Source organism: Anopheles darlingi, chromosome 3 (assembly GCF_943734745.1).
Source record: "Anopheles darlingi chromosome 3, idAnoDarlMG_H_01, whole genome shotgun sequence".
Lineage (NCBI taxonomy): Eukaryota > Metazoa > Arthropoda > Insecta > Diptera > Culicidae > Anopheles > Anopheles darlingi.
This window is the reverse complement of record NC_064875.1, coordinates 26,383,439-26,393,307: the sequence shown is the minus strand read 5'-3', so window position 1 is coordinate 26,393,307 and position 9,869 is coordinate 26,383,439. Positions and strand designations below refer to the sequence as shown.

Here is a 9,869-nt window from a genome sequence, read left to right as displayed (position 1 = left end):
CAAAAATTATGCTACAAACATTGAATTTAATTTATTTTCATTTTGCCCCCCATTAGCATATGTTTCAAATGATGATATTTCATATGCGAAAATCGATTAAAAAATGCAAGCGTTTGTCTGGAAATTAACCTTTTTAATCAATCATGCGTTTTCATCACAGTAATCCTTGTGTCGAATCATTATAGAAACGGACACGCTTGCGTTTGCGTAAAAGCTGTAGCCAAAGCCTAAGTCCCACAAGTTCCCAGCATTTTACAAGTGCATCTTTATATAGTTGACTAAATAAAATGTAATATTTTCGATCGATTGCGATACACGTAGTGCGTGTATAGTAAAACCCACTATTAGCACCCTTCTCGCTGAGTGACTGATTTTTGTCCTTTATTACGGGGGCAAAACTTTAAAACGTAAATTAAGTTATTAGGAAAAGGATAGGTTGGGGTGAAATACACTTCGAATATTATATTAAAAATTCCCTTCTTCCATGATACTTCACATTATGTTTTAAACTGTTTGCCCTATCAAAAAGAGCACGCACTCACGTAAGAAAGGGTGCCATTATTTTCAGCGGTTTCTATATTTAAAAGCAACAACCTCTGAACGAGGCGCACAATATGTATTCCTTGTTCGGGCCACCCAAGGTCCATCACAATAAAGTCACACTATAAAATCTTATTTTCATTTTAGTCACGGACTGACTCCACCTCGATACATTTGTGCTATAATGTAAATGTGCAAATTATACAAATGTGTACGATGTATGTCGATTCTCAATGCGCATTAGCTGGAATAGCAGTTCAGTGCCACGACTACCGTTGTGCCTCAAGTTTCACAAACTTTACGGGTTACTTTTGGCGAGTTTTGTTTAACACTAGATATACCAGACCGGTCATTTTGACCCGTCGAACACTTCAATTCAATATTCCGGATATTTCTTTTGTAATAAAGATTTTATGACTTTTAAAGTTATACTTAGAGTATACTTTTTAGTAACACAAAATTATTTTAATGTATTAGAAACAAATGTATAATTTTTTATTGTGCAGCTCATACCAGTACGGGTCAAAATGACCGGTCATTGTGCAAATGACAGTGTTGATGAAAATTTGTTCTGTCAACGCATAAAACATGTTCAAACTTGTTTCTAATTTTCATCGGCACGTGAACTTTTTCTTGTGTAACGATTTTGAGCCGCTAAAAATATCGAAGAGCCAACCAAACCTTCTGCATATTTAAAAAATTCAATCAACATACCCACAGAATGTTCAGCCGTCGAAAAAATTAATTTTTGCACAATCGTAGTTTTTTCTATTGTTCTTTTTTACAGTCATAAGAGTAAATAAAGACTAGAAGCCTTTTTCCTTATGTACCAGTCATAATATAAGCCTAAAAACCATCACAAGCCTTTTTTCTGGTGTACCGGTCATTATGACCCGTTCTGGTAGAAATAGGTAAAGTATAAATGCCCGTATATCTAGTGTCAACATTAATTGTATCACGAATAATATGAATAGATCACTGCTATTTTGCCACAATGTTTCGTTTTGCAAACACTATTCTCTTTTAAATATCAAACAGCTTGGATTTAATTTTTGAAGGGTCATAGATAATTTATAGAACATACTATTTTTATAAGCGAACAATATTGTGAGATAATTTTCATTAGGCTAGAGAATCGTAATGGGACTATCTTAGAATCAGCGCAGCTCAATTCGGTGTCTACGTCTTGTAATACGAGTTTAATAATTAGATACAAGCTCCATGGACCTTTTAGGTACGTTTTCGAGCTGAATAACTTCTAAAAAATATTTTTTTTGCATGAAAACGCCGGAATTCTCACCAAGTCGTTTAACAATCCATGGTTTAATAACCACAATAACTTTTTTCGTGAATGGTCACCTCATGGTCACCTCGTAGTTTCATGCTAAATCCATTGAGAAAGGTCTGAAGAATCATGTTTACATGGATGAATACCGATAAAAAGCCATACAGCAGCATACGATATTAACTTTAGAAGCAGGGAAAAATGTGGACAAAACATTGGATAAAAACCAGGTTGGCGGTAAAACTAAAAAGATTTTACTTCAAAATATTATCACCAAACTAATAAATTTCGTCCATTATTACATTATTTAGCAAGTGCGGCTATAGAAAGTTGACAACGCATAAATCGTATTTGGCGGAAAAAAGCCGGAAATCATAAAATTTCAATTCAACTATTTTTTTTTTGTTTTTATTTTTAAATTTATATTTAGGAATTTTCCACATTACAGACAAAAACAGTTTTGCGCGCATGTTTTTCAGTGCTGTGTATTTCTGTGCTTTTTCGATCAATTCCTTCTCCGATTTCACTTTCACGAAGCTGAAAACTATGACAAGCTTCGATCGCTCGGCCAGATGTGTTCTGGCCCGTGGTATCATTTTTAAGTTTGGTAGTTTGACTGGCCATTTCGTATTTTAGCTGTTTTGATTTTCAAACGAATAAACTGTCACTAATTCAATGCAACTCTTGTCACTTTTTTAGTATTTATCTAAGCATCTGCAATCAAGAAATTAAAATTAAAAACTTGCACAAATTCTATGTAAATAATGGGCTGGATAAGTTGTACTGATTGAAAAAAATGATAAGGTGATTTAGATTCATTTGCAGGAGAACGAAAATTATCAATAGCATGATTCAATCTGGAACAAGAAAACAACAGTTAAACTTTCTGGTTTGATGGTGAGTTAATGAAAATCATCTGATGTAACGTCTGCAGTTGTGCAGATTTGAAATCTTGTAACAGTTGTAGTCTATTCCATTTCCTTAAATGATTATTTCATTAAGATCAAGTCCAGTAATACTTGCTGTTCTGAAATGAGAGAAATGAGAGAGAGAGAGAGAGAGAGAGAGAGAGAGAGAGAGAGAGAGAGAGAGAAAGAGAGAGAGAGAGATAGAGAGAGAGAGAGAGAGAGAGAATGGGAGAGAGAGAGAGAGAATGGGAGAGGGAGAGAGAGAGAGAGAGAGAGAGAGAGAGAGACGAGGCTCCCCACGATCTCATGGAGAGACCTTCTTCTTTTCCGCCTCCGGCAGAAGAGCGGAGAACCGGCGGCAGTCTAGATAAGCGTAAATAAGAAAAAAGATCACTAAGTCAGTCTGATGTTTTTTTAAGATGCTCCAAAAAGCAAGCTTTGGAAGATGGGTCCACTTTAAAAAAATCTGTTTCAGACTACGCGACACTTGCATATCTGGCAGCATGCAAACTCGCCACTACACTGCGGCAATTCCCAATCCAATACATGCCTTTGATAAGCGCACTTCAAACAATAAATTTATACCTGACACATTACATAATGTTTCTGAATATTGTAAAGAAACTGCATGGTCTGTTTCATCATTTCACCGAAAACGGCTCGCTTTGCAGAAGTAAATCCAACCAAATGGAATCAAGGCAAAACGACGACAAAAAGTCTCTGGTCTGAACGTGGAAATATGCTAGGAACGTATTGCAAGACAGAATAAAAAAATCTCCATCTAAATTGCAACCGGTTTATTCCTCACACAGCGGCCTCAAATTTTATTTGATTTATTCTGTAATACTGGTGCGTATTTAATATGTGGGACAATGTAGTAGCTATTTGGTATATTTGTATAAATTTGTGCAAAATATGTGTAAGCTGAGGATGTATGTGCTGCAGGCACGTTAATCAGTATGCCGCATGAATCATATGTTTTTCACGTACCGTACACTGTGTCTAACATGATAAGCCATATGATTAGACTACTATCACAATTATAGCAAACCGAGATGCGTGATTTATTGAGCATTAATGTAGCCGACAATCAATCTGATTAAAGTCTCGATGGGGAACATGAAGACTAGAACAAATTTATGGACATAAAAATGGTTATGCCTTGTAATGGTCGTTAAATTGATTCTTTCTTTGAATAATAATATATTTGGTAAAAGGGAAACTATCTACCTTTCTACCTATGAATTACTGATTTCAATAGCTCTTATGGCACATTTTTCATGTAAAGAATGTTTTCTTAGGGGAGGGGGGGGGGGCTTCGGTATTTTCTTTTAACGTTTGCATTAAAACAAAGAGACAAAATTTGAATGGTGATAAGAAATAACTAAGACAGATAATTGAGATCTGTGAACTTCATTTAGAAGTTAATTTTATCATTTTACTTTAAAAAAAAATTGAAACCTCTATCAGTTGAACTCTAAAAGTGATGTCGAAAATACAGGGTGGCAACGTGCAAGTGCTACACTTAAATTTTGTCATAAAATGGAAACTATGTGATTTTTCACGTATTTCTCATTTTTAACACAATGTCCTATCGCTATAGTTTCAATTTGATTGATTCATTTCAATTCTTTCGCATTTGTTTTTTATTGCAGCCCTTAATCGCTTTCCAAAACTTTTGCCAGCCGCACGGACGTCTTCCTTGGGCATTTTGTCTCAAATTTTTACAAATCGTTTTTTTAACGTATTAAAGTCATATTCTTTGTGTCAACCAGCTTCCCTGGCAAGTATCCCCATACTTAGATATCGAGTGGGTTTAAATCTGAAGACGATACGTGCCATTCCGATGAGCTTTCAAAGCATGGCAAATTTTGCACTCACCATGTCTGAACAGTCAGTGCCTTATGAGCAGGTGTGGAAGCCTGTTGGAACCAAAAATCTATTTTTCCTTATATTTTCTACGCACAAGGAATCAAATGGAGCTTGAAAACGAACTCCAAATAATATTTTTTGTGGAATTTTACGACTTTATCCATAAATAACAGTGGGAATTTTCTTTCTTTAAATATGACGCTCCATACCGTCACATATGAGCCATTTTGATATCGCTCCGCACCATTTTTATCGGTTGGAATACCGCGAAAAGATACACTAAGCACGCAATCATTTTGCTTGTTCAAAGTAGCCTCCAAAGTCTTTTGTTGCCGTCTGAAAAAAATATGTTGTGAGCAGCGTGCGTCTTCAGCAGCATCCGAGATCTAGCATACTTATCGGCGACGTTTTTGAAAGACAACCCATGAATCCTATGCTTTTTGGAAGGACTATACCTAAGGTATTTTTTATTACGTTTTGCATGCAGATGTGACTCATTTTCATGCCATGCGCCATTTTTCTTTCCGATCGTTCCGGATTTCGTCGTATACGATCCATCACCGCATAAATTGCCGTTAGAGTTCGTACAGTCCGTTTTTCCACCGGTTTCTATTTGGGGATAACCATATCACTAAATTTGAATCGTTTGATGGTTGTGTACGCGCATAATCTGCTCAAATTCTGATGTGACAGCATTCCTCTTATTTGAATGTTGGTGAGGTTTTGAAGATACAACATTCTGATTTGTTCGCTACAAAAATCCATTACAATGTTTGGGTGAAAAACACTCAAACCCAGTAGTAAATATACTGCTTTTTCAAACTGTAAACCAAGATATGATCTTGGTATGATCTGTAAACCAAGATATGAGTGGCAATAGTTGAATAAGATCGTAAACTCGATTTTCCCGATGAATCGCCACGTGGCGGTAGTGATGAACCGCGAGACCTATCTCATCCAGGATGACATCCATTCGAAATCCACTTCTTATTATACTTCCTGTACGAAGAAAACGAGCTCCGAAGTGCAGTACACCCACACACCAACTTCCCCAAGAAGGTAATGCTGTGGCCGGCAATCAGTCGTTCGTATTTAGCTCCGGACTGGACATGAAAGAGGTTATTTATAATAAAAATGGCCTACCTGAGGTTGCACCATTTATCAACTATAAGAACGAGAACGCGGGGATCTGGCCGGATCTGGTATTCGAAGCGATCGTTAGATGAGATGGAGTGGTTAATATCGATTTGGTACCCAAGGTGATGAACCCACCTAACGTCCACCAGTTGCATCCCATCGAAAAATTCGGTGCAAACCTAAATCGTAGTATCTATTGCAACAACTTTGTGGCGAAATCGGAGAAGGAATTGATTGAAAAAGCACAGAAATATCTGAAAAACAAGTGTGCAAACGAGTTTTAGACCATCATATCGAAAAATCCAGCTAACTACCGGAAGGGTGCTCGGAATGGCGCAATCGGAATTTTGTGTGAAAAATGATAAAATTACCTTCTAAATGAATTTTACAAATCTCAATTATCTGTCTTAGGTTTTTTTTTCTTATCGCCATTCAAAGTTTGTCTCTTTTTTTAATGCAAAAGTTATTTCTTCGCATTTACATTTTTTATGAATGCATGCTGGTCGAATGAATGCTGGTCGAATGAATGCTGGTCGAATGAATGCTGGTCGAATGAATGCTGGTCGAGCGAGATGTAGCTGTTACTCGTTTGCATCTATATTTTCGACTGATTCCTCCACCTTAATAAACTAATCTAATAGTACAACTACACTCTTACCTAGCTGAATCCTATCGATTTATTCCTCCTAGTTCAATTGTTAACAATGAGTGCTTATCCTTTCAAGAGTATTATAGCCCCGTTAAGTTTTTATAAAAATTGTGGATACTTTTTTTAAAATAATTATTCAAATTATCGATTTTTGAGGCAACATCGAATAAAGCAACACTTTTTCAACTTCAAAAACCTGCCTAAAATCGAAAAATGGGAAATTTTATAAAACCAATTATTATTACAAATACTAATTATTAGAAAATAAAAGTTGAATGGTTTCTTCACTAAAAATCGTTAAAAATAAGCTTTTTTTTCAACCCGAAATAACCAAAGCTCCCCCTTAAGTTGTGTGTAAAAAAGCGAGGCAAAGGCTGTTGAAATTATAACCCCTGAAATTATGCAATCCTACCCTATTAACAAAAATCATACAATCATGACCGGTTAATGTTTAAGCGGCCAGTTTTCTTTATCTACCGTACAAAGTTACCTTTTATGAGTCTCTTAGCGGCCCATTAACATTAAGGGGACAAATTGCATACATGCGGGATATAAGTGAATTAGAAAGTTCGGAAAGAAAATGTTTTGTAAAGTTTCCTACCTTTAGTGACTAAGTGCAATTGATGAAAAGAGAAAATTTCCGGACATTCAAGAACGGCCTGACCTCCGAATACACTTTTACTCTACTCATTTTTAGCATTTTGTTTTGAACGGAATGATTGCTGAAACAAACATCCGCAATAAGAAATTGGAGGATTGTGTGGAGAGAAGACTCTTAAAAGGGCTACATATTTATACATATTTTTCATAATGCGTTAGTGTTGTTGTTATGAAATCTATGGGTTTAATCGATTAAAACATCTATAAAATCTATAGAATACTCACCGCACCAACTTCGATATTTTACTTTTTCAAAATTCGAACTTAAATGAAGATCAACGTGTAAGGGAACGGTTGACACGTTGATCTTCTGTGAGATTAATATGGACAGAAATACTTCTGCAAAATTAATCTGCGCTTCTATACAATTTCGCAATTAGAACTCAATCAGAAAAAAGCTACATCAAACAACTCTGCAATCAGTCAATCAATCCAGTAACAGAAACCAAATAAAAAGCATAAATTTAAAGATTCTGCTAGTATTTGATTTTTATTCAATGCACGACTTAAACATTAGATTTTCTTTTCTATCGCTCGATACCTTTCCTTTATCGTAACTGACCGCTACTTACACTTCTCCAGCGTGTTCCGCGCAAAGCATTTACACTTTATAGAGCTTCTTGATTCGCTCGATAGCTGGTCTAATTTTTGTACAGATAGAAAAACATATATCGAACACCGACAAGCAGGGTACTGTCGCCACAGTACCACTGAATCCATAGGTGGTAGGGAAGGCATGACATGGATCATCCTTAAAGTACACTTGTTTGTTGCCTGCGCTATGAGGAAATAGTATGAGGTTCGTGTAAGCATGTAGATTTGCGTCGGTCAGAATGCGCGACGATTTATTTATTTATTTGGTAGGCGAAATCTAAGCTGACGTCTACTTCGACTACTAACGAAAAGACGAAGATCGATCACTAAATCATGTCCTGCTGTTATGATCTGAGTTATTCGCACTTTATGACACACAATGACTGGGGCTGGGTCATGCGAAACAATCTGCTAATAGCTGCCAATGTATGTTACTTTACAGTTCGCATTGCCGTTGGAATCTTACGTGAAAAACGCAACAACAAAATGAAAAACGCAACGACAAAATTGAAATTCGCATTGCCGTTGGAACCTTGCGCAAAGTATTTCTCTTTCTTTCGAGATCTCAACTTATCTGCGAATATTTATCGATCAAGCTGCTCATTATAGAAATGACATAATAAATGTTAGGTGAAGATTTCCTATAAAGTTCACTCATCCAACGCACTGGCAATCACATCGTTACTATTCATTAAACTAGTCTTTCTATAGCTGGTTGAAGGTTCTTAAAAGTAAATAAGGCGGACACAGCTATAGTTACAAACGCTCTGCAGTATAGGTATAACATGCACATTATAATGAACTAAGATGATAGAACTTAAGGGATACTTAACGGTAGCGCGAACGCAAAATTCATTTATTATTCAAAGTTAGGGTTGCAAGCGAATGTCACTTGAGGAATAGCAAGGCTGAGCAAATTTACATTGCATTTGCTATTGCTATCTTCCGAATGCATATCAGTATGATTATGAGCATTCCCAAAGAAAAAAACTTTCGGTGTGTAACTGGAACAACACTTTGATGGATAGTTTTACACATTCGTCTTTACGACAAGTATGAAAATTATTTAGCTTTCCAACCCACGCTAACGTCCTGTCCCTATATATGGGCCTCAACAAACGAGGTAACGTGGCCCGAGAAGAAACCTTTGTTTGTTTGTCAACGACAGACTTTTCCATCGAGAGTTTTCTCGAAGGAACACTTAAGAATTGATTGAGTTCGCCTGAGAGATACTTGGCTAGAGAGACGTGCCGTCAGGGCGAGAATCGTTGCCAAAGTCAACTTTAGCTTCCAATTGGAAATGCTTTCGACGAGGGTTCGAGTGTCCGCCTTTGGGTGACAGGGCTCAGCAATGCGAAAAATCATTTCATTCGCTCCTGTTAGAGCTAATCGTTGTGGATGCAATCGAACGGTACCTCATAATAAAAACGAGATATCGGACGAAAACGTTTTCAAAAACGGAATTTTTATCCGTGAAAGAAAATCGAGAACCACAATCGGTATCGGTGGAGTGAGATAGGAGCTTTCAACCACTTGGTTAATATAATTCAACTAAAACGCATGTAGCTTTCTTCCCCAAAAATTGCCATATGAGAATATAATTTCATTTTTAAGAACCTACACGAGCATTCCGAAATGTTTCCTTTGTTCCTATTGCTCAAAGCAGTTACCTATCGCGCTTTTATCTCCTTTGCTTAATCATGATATTAGATTGCAAGGATTGTCCTTTTCTCTATGACACCAGGACCTTTATTTGAGTTTTACCCGATGAAGTCACAAACAATCTTCATCCAAAGCTATCCCATTCCATCCGCCGTTGGAAATGTTGAAAGCCGGGCAAAGCTACACCGAACAAGGCCGACGAAGATGATTAATTAAGTTGTAAGCCCGCCATGTAGACAAAAGAATGCCACATGAAAATTCTCGAAATAGAGTTCAACGATTAGAGCCAACTCGTTAACAGTGGCGCGTGGGGCATCAATGAGCTGCTTGGCCATGAGACGTAGACGGTGACTTCCGGAAGGCCACTGCAAAGCATAATTAATGGCTGCAGCCACCGAATGTAACACTGTTCACCGGCTTCTGGTGGTTTTCGCAGTCCGGCAGCAGCACGACAGACGCTTAGAGTTGGTGATTCGCAACGTGCTCAGTCGGTGTATTAGGCGACGAGGGTTAAGCTCTCCATCGTTTCAACCATTCAGCAGCGCGTAGAACGCTATCGGAA

The 9,869-nt window shown here is 37.2% G+C and overlaps 1 protein-coding gene across 1 annotated transcript in view; it reads right to left on the bottom strand.

Moving 5' to 3' along the window:
- Positions 1–7,529: 7,529 nt before the first annotated feature.
- LOC125954268 (frizzled-like) overlaps positions 7,530–9,869 on the bottom strand; it is a 104,567-nt gene continuing 102,227 nt past the window's right edge. Inside the window, exon 5 of the mRNA XM_049684421.1 lies at positions 7,530–9,869. This exon is cut by the window's right edge and continues 1,980 nt beyond it. The gene's annotated coding sequence lies outside the window, so the exon portion shown is untranslated.